This window comes from Giraffa tippelskirchi, chromosome 2, assembly GCF_054371585.1.
Source record: "Giraffa tippelskirchi isolate mGirTip1 chromosome 2, T2T-mGirTip1v1.2.pri, whole genome shotgun sequence".
Lineage (NCBI taxonomy): Eukaryota > Metazoa > Chordata > Mammalia > Artiodactyla > Giraffidae > Giraffa > Giraffa tippelskirchi.
In genome coordinates, this window is record NC_137276.1 from 223,513,972 (window position 1) to 223,532,457 (window position 18,486).

The window sequence follows — 18,486 nt, forward strand, 5'->3', positions numbered from 1 at the left end:
TATTCCAAGGTGGCTCCACTCAAATACAAAATAACCATTACTAATATCGAATAGTCGCCTATGCAACTTCTAGAAACAGTCACCTTATGCTTTAAATACTGTATTTGAGGTATATAGATATGTCCTAAGATAGTATTGGGGAGATACTGTTTTTCTGATATTTTGAAAGTATATGCAAATTTTTTTTAAATATCCTAATAAAGTATTGAGCTATTTTTTTAAAGGAAAGTGAAGATTTAGAGGAAGACTGAAAAGTGTAGGAAATTTTTTATTTTTTACATTTTTTACCACATGGGCATTTTAGTAAAATAATTCTTGATCAAAACACTGATGTTAAAATAGAAGATTTCATTCTCATTTTTCTTAGAAATCAAAGATTTAGTGTTGAATGGAAAATATATTACACAGTATAACAAGGGAACACACTGCAGAGTGCTTTCAAATGCCATCAGAATGGGTAATCTTGATGTTTCCGTTAATGACTCTCCCCGTCCACACCTCCTCGAATGCCACACAGTTTCTCCATTTCAGTCACTTTCACTCAGTTCCACATTCTCACTCGCTGTGTAGGCATTCCTCACATATCACCATCACTTGAACTGCTTTCATTTCATATCTTGTACTACAAATGCTTTCATAACAATGTCTCATTTTCAATTCATTCTCTTTCCTCTCTTGAACCAGATCTTCATTTTCATTATGATTTTCAATTCTTTTATAAATATATTTTCTTTCCATCTCATAAGTCCCGCCTGGTTTTACTTCTTTACATCCTGAACCTCACAATCATTACAACAATGATTTAGTAAGGACTTAGCATTCACCATCTCCTTAGCATGCTGTGATACCTTAATAAATAAATGCACAGTCTTGAGCACATTCTTCCTTTACCTACATTGACTAGCAAGCATTGATATAAGAAAAAAAAGTAAATAAATAAGTCATAATAAGCAACCAGCAATACCAAATGTCTGATTTTTTTTAAATATAAGATTTTTAATTTTTTCAGCAGTTCTGTTGAATCTCTGTGATAATTAACTGAGTTATTATTTTAAAAAGACAGAATAAACATTATTTTGCTTCAGAACCTCAAAATGTTATTGGCTTAAAATAATTCATGCAATAGATTACACGCTAGTTCATGTGGATGGGGCAGTGGCTTTGTTGACCAGACTGACAGTCTCTGGCCTTTAATGCTGCTTTCATCGTAAGACTCTAGGATTCTGTACATCTGTAGGTCAGGAAAGGTGAGATAGAGCTACCAGTCAGAAGGAGAATTTAAAAACTAGTTATCTTCTACAATATTCTGACTCTTCGCACTCTCCTCACAATGTAGTACTCATTTTCATTTCTCTAACTCTCAGCGGAATGCTGTTCCCACTTTATCTGGTAAACAGATGCTAAACAACACATATCACCCAGTTGCTTTCCATTCCACATTCCTTTGGCATATTCACTCATCCTTTCTTCTCTTCTGATTGCCAGCACTCAATTCAATTAAAAAGAAGTTTAGAAACAGGGGCATTCATGGTTGATGGAAAATAAAGAATGTCTACTAAGACAGTAGGACTAATCCACCCTTGTAGCTCAGTCAGTAAAGAATCTGCTTGCAATGCAGGAGACCGGGGTGCGATCCCTGGTTTGGGAAGATCCCCCTGGATAAGGAAATGACAACCCACTCCAGTATTCTTGCCTGGAGAATCCCATGGACAGAGGATCCTGATGGGCTACAGTCCGTGGGGTTGCAAGAATTGAACACGACTTAGCAACTAAACCACAACCATGAATCAAAAACTTTGAGAATTAATGCAGTGTAATATTATTATGTTAGGTCACTAATGAAATCATTTAGGTAAGATGTACAGCCTGTAGTCTACAGTAGGAGTAAATGTCAGGGACTGTCCATGGGGTCGCTAAGAGTCGGACACGACTGAGCGACTTCACTTTCACTTTTCCCTTTCATGCACTGGAGAAGGAAATGGCAATCCACTCCAGTATTCTTGCCTGGAGAATCCCAGGAATGGCGGAGCTTGGTGGGCTGTCGTCTATGGGGTCGCACAGAGTCGGACATGACTGAAGCAACTTAGCAGCAGCAGCAGCAGGACACCCTATTAAATTAACTGAAGGCAAGTACATAAGAAGAGTAGAGACTGTAATGTTGCCTTCACAACAGTAGAACAATGGCCCAGAAATTGTGTTAATATTTGTTATGAATTCTTGGATTGGTTCTGCCAATACCCACTTCAATCTTTTACAGAGTGTAGAAGATAGAAGAACAAATTTGCAAATGCCATTTGCAGCGATATGGATAGATTGTTGCACTAGTGAGATAAATCAGACAGAGAAGGACAAATATCATATGATATCATTTATATGTGGGATGTAAAAAAGTGGCATAAGTGAATTTATTTACACAAAAGAAACAGAGTTACAGTTGCAGGAAACAAATTTATGGTTACCAAGGGTGGAAGGGGGCAGGAAGGGATATAAAATAGGTAACTAATAAGTGTTAGTTACTCAGTCAAGTCCAATTCTTTGCAGCCCCATTGACTGTAGCCCAGCAGTTTCCTCTGTCCATGGGATTCTCCAGGCAAGAATCCTGGAGTGAGTTGCCATTCCCTTCTCCAGGGGATGTTCTCCACTCAGGGATCAAACCCAAGTCTTGCATTGCAGATGGATTCTTTACCATCTGAGCCACCAGGGAAGCCTAATAAGAACTTACCATAAAGCACAGGGAACTTTACTCAATAGTCTGTAATGCCTTATATGGGAAAATAATCTTAAAAAGAGTGGGAAAAGAGTGGATATATATATACATATATATATATATATGTGTGTATACATATATATCTGATTCACTGTGCTGTATAGCAGAAACTAACATAACTTTGTAAATCAACTCCACACCAATTAAACTTAAAAAAAACCAGCCTTCCTTTACATATACATATGAGTTTGGGATCTGACTTATTTATATTTTCATGTGTACTCCCATGAAACTTACATGAGGAATAGAATCACTGAGGCAGATATGGCTAGATATATCCGTTTTGTAGACTCAGATCGTGACAACGATGGCATATTTAGCCACTTTTTTGAAGAAGAACAATAGCTCCATCAGACATGGAACATGTGTGTAAGTATGTGCTCAATCACTTCAGTCCTGTCTGACTCTTTGTGATCTTATAGACTGCAGGCTGATCAGGCTCCTCTGTCCATGGGATTCTCCAGGCAAGAATACTAGAATGGGCTGGTGGCTCAGATGATAAAGAATCTGTCTACATGCTGGAGACCCGAGTTCAATCCCTGAGTCGAGAGGATCCCCTGGAGGAGGAAATGGCATCCTACTCCAATATTCTGCCTGGGGCATCCCATGAAGAGAGGAGCCTGGCGGGCTACGGTCTATGAGGTTGCAAAGAGTTGGACACGACTGAGTAACTATACTTTCACTTTCTTTACTTTTCCTTCTCCAGGAGATCTCTGTAATTATGATATTTCTCCCATTTTGGGGTTGAGGTGTGAGTCTTGATTATACCACGTCTCCATCCCTCCTGTTTCATTATTGTTCCTTTTTTATATCTTTAGCTGTGGAAAATCTTTTCTGCTAATCTTCAGGTCCTTCTTATACACAGCTGCTCTATAAGAAGCAATTTTGTTGTACCCACAAGAGCAGGTGAGTTCAGGGTCTTCCCACTCTGCCACCTTCGCCATCCATCTGTCTCAGATCTCAGGAGATGAAAATAAGTTTTCATAAACTTAAACAGAGATGACTGTTTTGGAGCTGCTATTTTTAAAGTGGTACTTTTTTCTCTTTCTTTTCTAAAGCAGTTCAACTTATCTCTTGACAGCTGGTAAGTTTATTTTCTCTATTCCAATAAACAGGGAATAACTGAAGTTATTTGCTTTCACTTGGAAAGGAGAGTAAAATATCTTCAGGATCTTACTTCGGAAGTACATCAAATTTCTGGATTTGTCCAATTCATTCCTTAGGAATATTTTCTATGTTTCCAAAGGGCACCCACCAGTCTACTATATTGGTAGCATCAGCTGATTTGATCTGACGAGCAGAGGAAACTTGCTTTATCACATGGCCTGAGTAATCGTACAGTTTCTAGATGCAGTAACTGTATGGCCTTTATGACCAAGAGCATCGGATGCTATGTAAGGATAATGAAAGCTTGGGAGGAGAGTAAGAGTGAAAAAGCTTAGAATTGGATATAAAGCCATTATGTTTTCAGAAACTAATTTTACTCTCTTTGAGATAGCTCTTGGATTGCTAAAGGGCCATAGCAGAGACTGCACATATAGGTTCAGTGGGACCTGAGATGTCCAAGTACCAAGCGGTTAGCACGACCAATTCATGAAGTAAGTTATTTAAGTGGCATCCCACCATCGAGCAAAAATAATAAAACAGAAAGAGGTTCAAGCGAATCCTGAGAGCACAAGTAATGTTAAGTCACTAGAAGACTCCTCTTTCTTGTGTGCCTGCTTCTGCAGCATCGGCATGATCCCCTCAGCCTGTATTATGACCACGTGAGAATTTCCTATGACCAACTGATCAAAGAAGAAAAAGAAAAATGGAGCTGATTTACAAGTATGCTATTTATTCATTAATTTAAGCAAACAGATATCAAGTGAGTCTGTTTTTTCTTAGGTCTTATTCTAGACTCTGAGATACAACAGAAAGTCATACAGTTACTACATCTAGTAACTGCACGATTACTCAGGCCATGTGATGAAGCAAGTTTTCCCTGCTCATCAGATCAAATCAGCTGATGGTGTCAATATAGTAGACTGGCGGGTGCCCTGTGGAAGCACAGAAAATTTTCCTAAGGAATAAATTGGACAAAGCCAGAAATTTGATGCACTTCCGAAGTAAGGTCCCGAAGATATGATTGACTCAGGAAGTGCAAATATTCCTCACTATTCAAACTCATGATAGATGGGTGGGATAGGTGAGGGGTGGGAGGAGATCCAAGAGGGACGGAGTATGGTATACATATAGCTGATTCATTTCATTGTACAGTAGCAACCAACACAACATTATAAAGCAACTATACCCTAGTAAATATTATATATATAATAAATTAATATATATAATATAATAAATATTATATATAAACATTATATATAATAAATATATAATATAATTATATAAATAAATTATTATATAAATTATATGTATAAATAATTATAATCATTATATATTATATATACATATATAATAAATTATATATATGATACATTTTATATATAAATTATATATATTTATCTATATATCCTATGTTTCTAAACTCTCCTTGACTGAATTCAAGATTTATCCTTACATGATCTTTTTTTTGTTTTAATTTTCAGGCAATGTTCTCACCAAAGTCTTATTATTCATTAGACAAAGCACAGTAATCTGTGCTATTCCTACCCATATTCATTAATTAAATATATTTGGATTAATTAAATATATTTGGACATTGAGAGATATTTGTATATAATATATTGTTGTTGTTTAGTCACTAAGTCATGTCTGACTCTTTTGTGAGCCCACGGACACCAGTCTCCTCTGTCTATGGGATTTTTCTTGTCAGTTTTCCAGGCAAGAATACTGGCATGGGTTGCCGTTTCCTTCTCCAGGGGCTCTTCCTGACCCAGGGACTGAACTGCCATCTCCTGCTTGGCAGGTAGATTCTTGAGCCACAAGGAAAGCCTAATATGTTAGCCTTTGATAAACACTTTGGTGGTAAAAGGCTTTGGTGGTAAATAAAGCAGAGTAAGAGAGAAGCAATTTCCAGAGTGGGGATGGGAGACTGGCATTTTACATAACAGAAGGTGACACTTGAGAATTTGACATTTGAATAAAGAAACTGACGGAGTGATCTAGAAAGATATCCGGGTGGAGTGGGAGTAGTTGTGAAGTAGCATTCCAGACTGAGCGAACATCAAGTAGCAAGTTCCTGAGTCAAGCGAGACTCCTGTGCTCTAAGACAGCAAGGTGCTGATATAGTTCTAATGATGTAACGGAAGAAAACTGCCATTGGATGATGCTGGAGAGGTGTGAGGGCATCGGGATTACAAATGATGTGAGAATCCACTATAAACACGGAAAGGAAGACCAACAGAGGGTTTAGGACAGAGAAACAGTATTTATTTACTTTACTTAAATAACTTTATATGCCAGACATTATCCTAAACATTTTACAAGTATCAAGCAATATATTCTTCATGGAAACTTTAAGGTTTATCACATTTTTATTTCTATTTTACAGATAAATAAACAGAAACCAGTGAGATTAAGTAACCCATGCAAGGTTTATATGGTGGGTAAGTAGCAGATCCCATCACATCTGTCTTCAGAGTCCATGATGTTGGCCATGACTGTAGGTAGCCTCTCTGCCTGAACTCAGATTTTGGATAAGTAATTCTGACTGCTGAGTTGAGAATTATTTATAGAGGAACAATAATGAAAACCAGAAGACCAATTAAAAGGCTATTGTTAAAATCTAAGCAAGAGAAAAGAACTGTTAGTGGTAAGGGAGAGGCATGGTGGCCAGATTCAGGGTACATTTTAAAAGTGGAACTGACAGAAATTATGAAGTGTGAGATGGATTCAGCAATCATTCCAAGGTTTTTGGGCTAAATGATCAAAAGAATAGAGTCATCATATGCTGAAATGAGGAAAACTGGGAGAGTGGAAGGAAACGCCTATAAGAAAGAATGAAGGCCATCCTCATCTCTCCAATTGGAAATGTTAAATATAAGATGTGTGTGTGTGCTCAGTCACTCAATCATGTCTGACTCTTTGTGGCCCCATGGACTGTTGCCCATCAGACGCTTCTGTCCATGGGATTTTCCAGGCAAAAATACTGCAGTCATCTGGGAAGATTAGTGAAATACTTATTGGATGTTCAATAGAAGGCAATTGTGTATGTGAATATGAAGTTCAAGGGAGAGGTCTGGCTGGAAATTTAGACGTCACTTTTTAGAACACAGATGGTGTTGATAGCCATAAAGATGGAAGAGAAAACTTTAAGAATTATTATTAAAAGAAATGAAAAGTCCAAGAATCCCAATATTAGAAGATAAGCAGGTGAGGAGAACCTTTGTCTCCCATTAGAAAAGGGGGCTCAGACAGTGAAGCATCTGCCCACAATGCGGGAGACGTAGGTTCGATCCCTGGGTCTGGAAGATTTTCTGGAGAAGGCAATGGCAACCCACTCCCATACTCTTGCCTGGAAAATCCCATGGAAGGAGGAGTATGGTAGGCTACAGTCCATGGGGTCGCAAAGAGTCAGACATGACTGAGAGACTTCACTTTCACTTTCTTTTCAGAAAAGGGGGCTGAGGGTTAGATAAGAAAGTATAACCTTGAAGGTAGGAGGAAAGCCAAGACAGAGTGGAGCCTGGAAAGTTAAACGAAGGAATGCTTAGAGTAAATGCGAGTGAGTACTGAGGTTTCTTGGCTGAAAAAAACAAACTCAAAACACAAGCAATATTGCAACATATTCAATAAAGACTTTAAAAATGATTCCCATTAGAAAAGAATCTTAAAAAAAGAGAAATGAAAGAGTGCTTAGAGTGAGTATAAGGGGAATAATATGAATGGAATTGGAGATAGCAGGTATTTTCAGATATTTACAGGAAAATGGAAGGAAGCTGGAATGTGATATCAGAAGAGAGCTCTTTCTTACATGTTTATACATTTATGTCAATGATTCAACCAAGAAAGTAAAAACTGATAATTTAAGAGAAGCAGAAGAACATTTCTTGAGCCACTTAATTAAGTAAGCAAGATTGGATGAGATGTAGAATCCAAATACAGGGCTCTTAAATGAAAAAATAAACAATTTATCACAAGTACAAAGGAAGACAAATTATATAGACCCATGCATAAGTAGACACTAACTGTAATCTGGAAAGTTTTTGTATTGTCTCTCCATTATCTTGATTTTTTTTTTTCCTTGTGGAGTAAGGTTTTCTGTAGGAGTGAAGATGAAATAGGAGATGGTAGTGATTAGATTCATAATTTAGTTCATACGAACAGGATGGGGCTGTGACGTAATTAAGGTGAAATAAATGTCACCAATATAGGAAGGTAGTGAGTCTCTGGATCTCCAGTTGTGATGGTAGGACAAGTGCATTATCTTAGGTGAGAACATGCTGGTTTTGGCTAGAGTAAAACGTTCACATGAGGAAGTCTTAGAGAAATCAAATTGGAAAGGTAAGCAGAGGCCAGATACCAAGAGCTTAAGGTCATTTGACAAGCAATTTGCTCTTTATCCTGCTGTCCGGGTGGAAAGTAGGGTGATTTTAAGCCAGGGGATGACATCATTAGATTTTCATTTTTAAAAGAAAAGATTAACCTCTCTATTGCATCTATCTATCTTTATCTATTGTGGATAAGGCATTTTAAAAAGAGGCTAGAAATAAAATTAATTGAGGTAATGATGCAACAGTGCATGCAATGAATTTGAAAGACTAAGAGAATTGTAGCAGAGGTAGAGGCAGAAACAGCTTCAAGAGGTATTGAGGATGAGAATATGACAAGGATTATTGACTGATTGGAGTTGAGATTAAGGAAAGGTGAGGTCTCAGGGAAGTCCCTGAATATCTGTCCTTTGTGCCTCAGTGGAAGGTGGTGTCATTCAACAAGTTAAGAGATACTGTGAGAAGAGCAGTTTGGAGGATGACAATTATTTCTGTTATATATAAGTAGCATTGACAGTGCATAGATGATATGTAGATGGATATGTCTTATAGACCCTTCACTTGTGAATCTGAAGTTCTGGAAAATAGTCTAGGTGATGAAAGAAATAAAAATATTTAGTTCATTGGTGCATTTCAAATAAATGAGGTAGATGAAATGCCTGAGAAAGAAGGTAGAATGGAAGTAGAAGAGGGAAAAATCTTGGTGAGCATAACATTAAGAAGCTGTTAGAAGGAAAGAAGCCGATAGAAAACAGACAGGAAATGATGGTGAGAAAGAAAAAAGTAAAAACCAAAAGCCATTTTAGAAGAGGATTACTGTTCGTGTCAAATGTAGCAAAGGTGCTAAATAAGCCCTGGAAAGTGTTCTTTGGATTCAATCACCCTACCATCAGTAGTTTCACTGGTATGCTGGTGGGGTGGGACCAAAAGTCAGTTTGTAGTTAAGTAGAAGAGTGAATGGGGAAGGCAGGAGGGTAAAGAACAATGATAAATGTAGAATAACTTTGACTATTAAGAGAAGAAAAATGTGATGAGAAAAAATTCAAGGAAAAATTTTAAGTAATGAAATAGAGTTGAGTGTATGTCTATGCACACAGAGAAAAGAGACAGAGAAATGAAAGATTCATAATGAGAGAGGAATAATTGGTATATAAAACCTGGACAAAGTTGGAAGAAGGTAAGATCTATAACGTGTATCGAGATGAGTCACACACAAGAGAAGTGATACTCTTTATTTGAGATAAGAATTGAGGAGTGTGTGTGTGTGTGTGTGTGTGTGTGTGTTAGTCACTCAGTCGTGTCCAACTCTCTGTGACTCGATGGACTGTAGCCCACCAGGCTTCTCTGTCCATGGAATTCTCCAGGCAAGAATACTAGAGTGGGTTGCCATTTCCTTCTCCGGGAGATCTTTCCAACGCAGGAATCAAACCCAAGTCTCCCTCATTGCAGGCGGATTCTTTACTGACTGAGCCACAGTAAATGTATATATATAGAAAAGACTCTAGGGACAGGGAGAAAGTTGATAATTCTGAAAAAAGAAGAATTGAGGTATAGAAGAAGAGGGCAGTGAAACCAGTCTAATAGTTTGGAAGTCAAGGGAGAAGTACAGCACATGGACGAGGGAAGAGTCAAAATTCAGTGTAGTCAGGAAGTAATAGCTATACAAATGTATTTTTCACATGCATGTAATAATTCTCCTCTTTGCCTACATTCTGACATTTTTTCTGGTGACTTCAATGTAATTGTGATTAAGCTATCAACATCTATCCTCTTAAAGCTTTGACTTCTTTTTTTCCCAATTATGCTGATAGTCTCTCAATCTGATCTAATCTGTATCGGATTTGTCTTTTTAACCTCAGACAAGCTCAGCATATGGCATGTGAGCCCTCAGTATAAATGGACAAATGAAGAAGATCGTCTGTGAATGAATGGGATTAAAAAGCCAGGATGGAATGAAATAATGTTAAAATTTATGAATGAAGTCCCCTCACTCTGTTGTTAGAGGGTAAGTCTGAGAATTTTTAAATAGTTTTCTACATAGTTTTATGCTTGTACTGAGTACTTGTTAATATCTTTTAAAGATTAAATTGTATTCTTTAAGGCTTTGACAGTTAGCCAGATGTAGAAAATATTTCAATAGGACATTTGCTTTATATGACTTTTTCACTTCTTCAATTAAATAAAGACAAACTGAGTAGATATTGTTAAAGTTTTCATTGATGAAAATATAAAAAATGTGTCAATTAATATGAAATATTACTCTATGTTCATTTTATTAACAATGCTTGGCATCATTTTCAAATGTGCAAATTCAAATAAAATATTCAAAATATTCAAAATTATCCTAATTTACATAATAAGCTAAAATACTTAGGTAAAATATTAGAAAACTATTAAGCATGTGATTCAATATCACAGTAATTCAAGTCTATGCCCTAACCACTATTGCTGAAGAAGCTGAGGTTGAATGGTTCTATGAAACCTTTTAAGACCTTCTGGAACTAACACCAAAAGAAGATGTCCTTTTCATCACAGGAGACTGGAATGCAAAAGTAGGAAGTCAAGAGATACCTGGAGTAACAGGCAAATGAGGCCTTGGAGTACAAAATGAAGCAGGTCAAAGGCTAACAGAGGTTTGCCAAGAGAATGCACTGGTCATAGCAAACACCCTCTTCCAACAACACAAGAGACAACTCTACACATGGACATCACGAGATGGTCAACACTGAAATCAGATGGATTATATTCTTTGCACCCGAAGATGGAGAAGATCTATACAGTCAGCGAAAACAAGACCGGGTTAGAAAAAACAAGCTGAAGTGGCTCAGACCATGAACTCCTTATTGCAAAATTCAGACTTAAAATGAAGAAAGTAGGGAAAAACCACTAGACCATTCAGGTATGAACTAAATCATATCCCTTATGATTATACAGTGGAAGTGACAAATAGATTCAAGAAATTAGATCTGACAGAGTGCCTGAAGAACTATGGAGGAAGATTTGTGACATTTTACAGGAGGTGGTGATCAAGAACATCCCCAAGAAAAAGAAATGTAAAAAGGCAAAATGGTTGTCTGAGGAGGCCTTACAAATAGCTGAGAAAAGAAGAGAAGTGAAAGGCAAAGACAAAGGAAAAATATACCTATCTGAATGCAGAGTTCCAAAGAATAGCAAGGAGAGATAAGAAAGCCTTCCTCAGTGATCAATGCAAAGAAACAGAGGAAAACAATAGAATGGCAAACACTAGAGATCTCTTCAAGAAGATGAGAGATACCAAAGGAACATTTCATGCAAAGATGAGCACAATAAAGGAAAGAAATGGTATAGACCTAACAGAAGCAGAAGATATTAAGAAGAGGTGGCAAGAATACAGAAGAACTATACAAGAAAAGATCTTAATGATCCATATAACCACAATGGTGTGCTAACTCACCTAGGCCAGACATCCTGGAGTGCCAAGTCAAGTGGGCCTTAGGAAGCATCACTACCAGCAAAGCTAGTGGAGGTGATGGAATTCCAGCTGAGCTATTTCAAATCCTGAAAGACAATGCTGTGAAAGTGCTGCCCTCAATATGCCAGCAAATTTGGAAAACTCAGCAGTGGCCACAGGACTGGAAAAGGTCAGTTTTCATTCTAATCCCAAAGAAAGGCAATGCCAAAGAATGTATTCAAACTACCGCACAATTGCACTCATTTCACACGCTAACAAATTAATGCTCAAAATTCTCCAAGCCAGGCTTCAACAATATGTGAACTGAAAACTTCCAGATGTTCAAGCTGGATTTAGAAAAGTCAGAGGAACCAGAGATCAAATTGCCAACATTGTTGGATCATCAAAAAATGCAAGAGAGTTCCAGAAAAACATCTACTTTTGTTTTATTGACTATGCCAAAGTTTTTGACTGTGTGGATCACAACAAACTATGGAAAATTCTTAAAGGGATGAGAATACCAGCCCACCTTACCTGCTTCCTGAGAAATCTGTATGCAAGTCAAGAAGCAACAGTTAGAAATGCACATGGAAAAGCAGAATGGTTCCAAATTGGAAAAGGGTTACGTCAAGGCTGTATATTGTCACCCTGCTTATTTAACTTGTATGCAGAGTACATCATGCAAAATGCTGGGCTGGATGAAGCACAAGCTGGAATCAAGATTGCCTGGAGAAATATCAATAACCTCAGATATGCAGATATGGCAGAAAATGAAGAAGAACTAAAGAGCCTTTTGATGAAAGTGAAAGAGGAGAGTGAAAAAATTGGCTTAAAATTCAACATTCAAAAAACTAAGATCATGGCATCTGGTCCCATCACTTCATGACAAAAAGATGGGGAAACAATGGAAACAGTGACAGACTTTATTTTCTTGGGCTGAAAAATCACTGAGATGTTGACTGTAGCCATGACATTAAAAGGTGATTGCTCCTTGGAAGAAGAGCTATGATTAAACTAGGCAGCATATTAAAAAGCAGAGACATTACTTTTCTGACAAAGGTCCATCTAGTCGAAACTATGGTTTTCCAGTAGTCATGTAGGGATGTGAGAGTTGGACCATAAAGAAAGCTGAGTGCCAAAGAACTGATACTTTTGAACTGTGATTTTGGAGAAGACTCTTGAGTCCCTTTGGCTGCGAGGAAATCAAACTTGTCAACCCTAGTGGAAATCAGTCCTGAATATTCATTGAAAGGACTGATGCTGAAGCTGAAGCTCCAATACTTTGGCCACCTGATGTGAAGAGCTGACTCATTTGAAAAGACCCTGATGCTGGGAAAGATTGAAGGTAGGAGGAGAAGGGGACAACAGAGGATAAGATGTTTGGATGGCATCACCGACTCAATGGACATGAGTTTGAACAAGTTCCAGGAGTTGATTTTGGACAGGGAAGCCTGGTGTGCTATAGTCCATGGGGTTGCAAAGAGTTGGACACGATTAAGCTTTTGAACTGAACTGATTAAGCATGTTTGAAAAGCAGTTAACTTAAGCAGAAATCTTTCATTATGTTTTAAACTGTCATTTTTAGGGTTTTAATAGAAATTAAGTTTTTGGTCTGTTTTATGAAAGTATAAATTTAAGAACATGTATATGCATATAACACATTTCAAAACAGCCTTTGACTCACTCCTAATAATATAAATGAGATATTCTCCTTAAAATATGAACAACTGTATAATGCATAGGTGGAAAACTCTGACAAATACCAGTTGGTGTCACAGAGACTATCTGAGTTGTAAAAGATATACAGTGAATAAGTTCTCCCAGAATGTTTAAAAGCATCTGGCTGAGAAAGTCATGGGTCTCCGGCATCATGCCCTCTACCCAAAGTCAATTACTGTACTATCAAGCCATCTGCATTCATTTCCCAGGTAAACCAGGAAACCGGAATTGCCTGAGGGAAGGCTTGAGTCATGTACAACAGGAAGTTTGAACTATAGCCACACATGCAATTAAGATATTCCAGTAGAGCTATGACTCTTGGTTCAGGCAAATTCCGCTGGCTTAAGCACTCAGTAGGAGGTATACACCAAATACTTCATGTTTTAACTCATAGTGTCTATATTGTCATAATTTACATTTTAATATTTTACTGAGTTTTCATCAAATTTTATAGTTTTTTCATCAAAAATAGTTTATGTTTTAGCTCATAAATTCTTAACATTGTGATGTTAAAAGACAGGGATAAAAATAAAGGGAAGCTGTTAGTGTTTTACAGCTATTATCTTCATGAAATTTGAATGCTAAAGGGAATAGTTGTATCTATGTGTTTACCACAATTGTTGCATAATTACCTAGATCTAAATTGCATCAAATTTAGAATATAAATAAACATATGCTTACATTCAGTAGCTCAACTAGCATAATGTCTTAGATAATCTCCATTCTGAAAAACTACATGAAAAATAGTAAAATCATGGAAAAGTTAAACAAATAATAGCGATTACAGATGGGCTCGATAAAGGACAGAAATGGTATGGACCTAACAGAAGCAGAAGATATTAAGAAGAGGTGGCAAGAATACACAGAAGAACTGTACAAAAAAGATCTTCACGACCCAGATAATCATGATGGTGTGATCACTCACCTAGAGCCAGACATCCTGGAGTGCAAAGTCAAGTGGGCCTTAGGAAGCATCACTACAAACAAAGCTAGTGGAGATGATGGAATTCCAGTTGAACTATTTCAAATCCTGAAAGATGATGCTGTGAAGGTGCTGCACTCGATATGCCAGCAAATTTGGAAAACTCAGCAGTGGCCACAGGACTGGAAAAGGTCAGTTTTCATTCTAGTCCCAAAGAAAGGCAATGCCAAAGAATGCTCAAACTACCGCACAATTGCACTCATCTCACACGCTAGTAAGAAATGCTCAAAATTCTCCAAGCCAGGCTTCAGCAATACGTGAACTATGAACTTCCAAATGTTCAAGCTGGTTTTAGAAAAGGCAGAGGAACCAGAGATCAAATTGCCAACATTCGCTGGATCATTAAAAAAGCAAGAGAGTTCCAGAAAAACATCTATTTCTACTTTATTGACTATGCTAAAGCCTTTGACTGTGTGGATCACAATAAACTGTGGAAAATTCTGAAAGAGATGGGTATACCAGACCACCTCACCTGCCTCTTGAGAAACCCGTATGCAGGTCAGGAAGCAACATTTAGAACTGGACATGGAAAAGCAGAATGGTTCCAAATGGGAAAACGTGTACGCAAGGCTGTATATTGTCACTCTGCTTATTTAACTTATATGCAGAGTACATCATGAGAAATGCTGGGCTGGAAGAAGCACAAGCTGGAATCAAGAATGCCGGGAGAAATATCAATAACCTAATACATGCAGATGACACCAGCCTTATGGCAGAAAGTGAAGAAGAAGTAAAGAGCCTCTTGATGAAAGTGAAAGAGGAGAGTGAAAAAGTTGGCTTAAAGCTCAACATTCAGAAAACTAAGATCATGGCATCTGGTCTCATCAGTTCATGGGAAATGGATGGGGAAATAGTGGAAACAGTGTCAGACTTTATTTTTTGGGCTCCAAAATCACTGCAGATGGTGATTGTAGCCATGAAATTAAAAGTTACTTACTCCTTGGAAGGAAAGTTATGATCAACCTAAATAGCGTATTTAAAAGCAGAGACATTACTTTGCCAACAAAAGTCCATCTAGTCAAGGCTATGGTTTTTCCAGCGGTCATGTATGGATGTGAGAGTTGGACGGTGAAGAAAGCTGAGCGCCGGAGAACTGATGCTTTTGAACTGTGGTGTTGGAGAAGACTCTTGAGAGTCCCTTGGACTGCAAGGAGATCCAATCAATCCATCCTAAAGGAGATCAATCCTGGGTGTTCATTGGAAGGACTGATGTTGAAGCTGAAACTCCAATACTTTGGCCACCTCATGCGAAGAGTTGACTCATTGGAAAAGACCCTAATGCTGGGTGGGATTGGGGGCGGGAGGAGAAGGGGCCGACAGAGGATGAGATGGTTGGATGGCATCACTGACTCGTTGGACATGGGTTTGGGTAGACTCCGGGAGCTGGTGATGATGGACAGAGAAGCCTGGCGTGCTGCAGTTCACGGGGTCGCAAAGAGTCAGACACAACTGAGCGACTGAACTGAATTGAGCAGACGATCTCTAATGTAACACTTCATCTGCATGAGGGAAAGTCCCCTTCGCAGAGGGTGGACAGACTGTGGAGCACCTGGTCAGGTCCCGTGGAGGTATCTCTTAGACTTTCTTCATGAATTTCTCTGGCAGGAGATGTCATTGGCATTCCCCGCCATGGCAGATACCATTATGATTTGGAACAGTGTTTCTTAATTATCGAATCATTCTATCATATTGATTTTGTGACGCTTGTTAAAAGCTACTTAGGTAACTTAAAGAGAGTGACTTTGAGTACCTCTTGATAAAGAGAATGGTATACCACTAAAGTAGGTGAAACTTCAAAATGTATTATACAGCAGAAGTACCTCAATAATTTATGGAGAGAAAACAAATATGCACCTTTTCAATCATAGGTAATGCCAATACAGTTGTCTATAACTTTTATGACTATATAAAATTAGATAATAACAACAACAAATAACATGGAAAGGTAAAAAATAAAAGATTACTATGGTCTGAAATAGGGACTGCTTTTGACTGCTACATGCATTTCCTAACTCCTAATTATCTGTCCCTTGTTTCTCAATTATAGGAAGGATATATGAATCAAGGCCAGTCACCATAAATTTTTTCCCACTTTTCCAGGAAACAGTTATTGGTTCAGGGTTGACATTTGAACCAAACCAGACAAATCCATTCAGAGGTAGCTGATCCAGAGCTTTAAGTGATATGGGTCTTCCCTCTGGAACTACAGGACTAGCTAGATGAGAAGTTGCCACCATGTTGAGAACATTTGTTTCCAATTCTGGAGAAAGAAACAAGCAGAGATATGCCCTGGAGGTCCTGGCCCGCCAGTCCTTGAGTCCCTTGTTAACTGCAGATATACGACAAGAGCCAACAATCCTACTACTGGGCATATACCCAAGAGAAGACCTTAATTCCAAAAGATACAGGCATCCCAAAGTTCATAGCAGCTCTATTTACAATAGCCAGTATATGGAAGCAACCTAAATGTCCATCAGCAGAGGAATGGATAAAGATGTGGTACATACATACAATGAAATATTTCTCTTCCTTTAGGTCTATCAGCTCCCTCAGAAACTCCCTCAGCTACCGGACGTAATGCAATAGATCCAGGGCTTGAAAAGCTGATGTGGTAGAATGCTCACACACCTTCATATATTTGAATAATGCCGTCAGCTGATTAATGCAAGAATGTCGTCTAAACAAAGATTCTTCTGATGTGTGCATCACTAGCCCACTTAATCAATTATATTAAAGTATCTATTGTTGATCAATGACAGAATCTAAGGCCTATGAGGTAAACCTTTGATCACTGACATGCTATTTCAGGCTCTCATGAAGCCCAGCAAAGAGTGAGTGAATGTCTATATACTCTTCTTTTGTGGCTTGGGACTCACAATCTCACAAGGCAGAATATTTCAGTGTTTTTAGTTATGTGAAAAATTTCTTACTCATATTGAGCTGAAAGTGTTGCTCTGTGACTTGATGCTAACTCTATTCCTGGTATCACCATAGAGCTATTTGAGTTCTATTACAGAGTCTACTTCTTATGGCACATAACTATTTTGAACTTTGTGGAAACAGCTCTCATATTTCTTCAAATTTTCTCTTCTCTAAGACAAACATGGTCAGTTATTCTAAACATTTCTCAAATACAGAGGTCCTGGGACCAGATGTCAGGTATCACATGTAGGTAAAATCTTCCATAGACAATTGAATTATTCATTTTCAATTCCTAACTCTAGAGGTACTAAATAACTTATATCTTTGAGTATATTAAAACAACTTAAACAAAAATAATGCTTATATTTTCCGATTATAAAATTTAGACTCACAAAATTTAGCTTGACAAACTGAGGAAATCATCCAGGAAAAGACTTACCACTGAAAGCAGTAATGATGGTTCAGTAGTTAAGACTGTGTTCTAACAGGGTAAGTATTTGATCCCTGGTGGGGGAAATAAGATCTCGTATGCCACACGGCTTGGGCAAGAAAAAGACCTTTTTCTAAAGCGTATATTTCTTCTGTGATTTGAACAATAAAAGTACATCCCTCCCTACAAAGCTGTAGCCTTATAATTTGAAAACTGACAAATAAAGAATAGTTAAAAATAAAGTACATGAAAGTAACTCTTTTCACCAAAAAAGATAAATGTTTCTACCCATTAACTACTTTTGTAACATTTTTATAGTGATAATGCCCTGTGAAGAACAAAATCATTTTACTTTTGGAATGCAAAAATATTTAAATAACTTTTTTCATTGCTGACTGCAATGAAAAAGCTGAATCTTGAAAACTTAATTCTCTTCTGAATTTAGGTTTTATTATTATTCATCTAAAGCTATTTTGTTGATCATCTTAAATACTGGTTATTGTTGTTCAATTGCTAAATCCTGTCTGCCTCTTTGCGACCCCATGGATTGCGGCACGCCAGTTTTCCCTTCCTTCACTATCTCCCAGAGCTTGCTCAGACTCATGTCCATTGAGTCGGTGATGCCATCCAACCATCTCATCCTCTGTCGTCCCCTTCTCCTTCCGCTTTCAATCTTTCCCAGAATCAGGGTCTTTTTCGATGAGTCGGCTCTTCACTTCAGGTGGCCAAAGTACTGGAGCTTCAGCGTCAGCATCAGTCCCTCCAATGAGTATTCAGGGTTGATTTCCTTTAGAATTGACTGGT

The 18,486-nt window shown here is 37.8% G+C and overlaps 1 long non-coding RNA gene across 2 annotated transcripts; it reads left to right on the top strand.

The window, feature by feature from the left end:
• The first annotated feature begins 5,980 nt into the window (after window positions 1-5,980).
• On the top strand, window positions 5,981-17,924 carry LOC145539668 (uncharacterized). Of its 2 annotated transcripts, none has more exons than XR_014077891.1 (4): window positions 5,981-6,074; window positions 6,261-6,315; window positions 10,059-10,204; window positions 16,866-17,924. It is a non-coding gene; the product is annotated as an uncharacterized LOC145539668 (long non-coding RNA). The 2 variants fall into 2 exon arrangements; XR_014077892.1 differs by having other exon boundaries at window positions 6,025-6,134.
• Window positions 17,925-18,486: the final 562 nt, after the last annotated feature.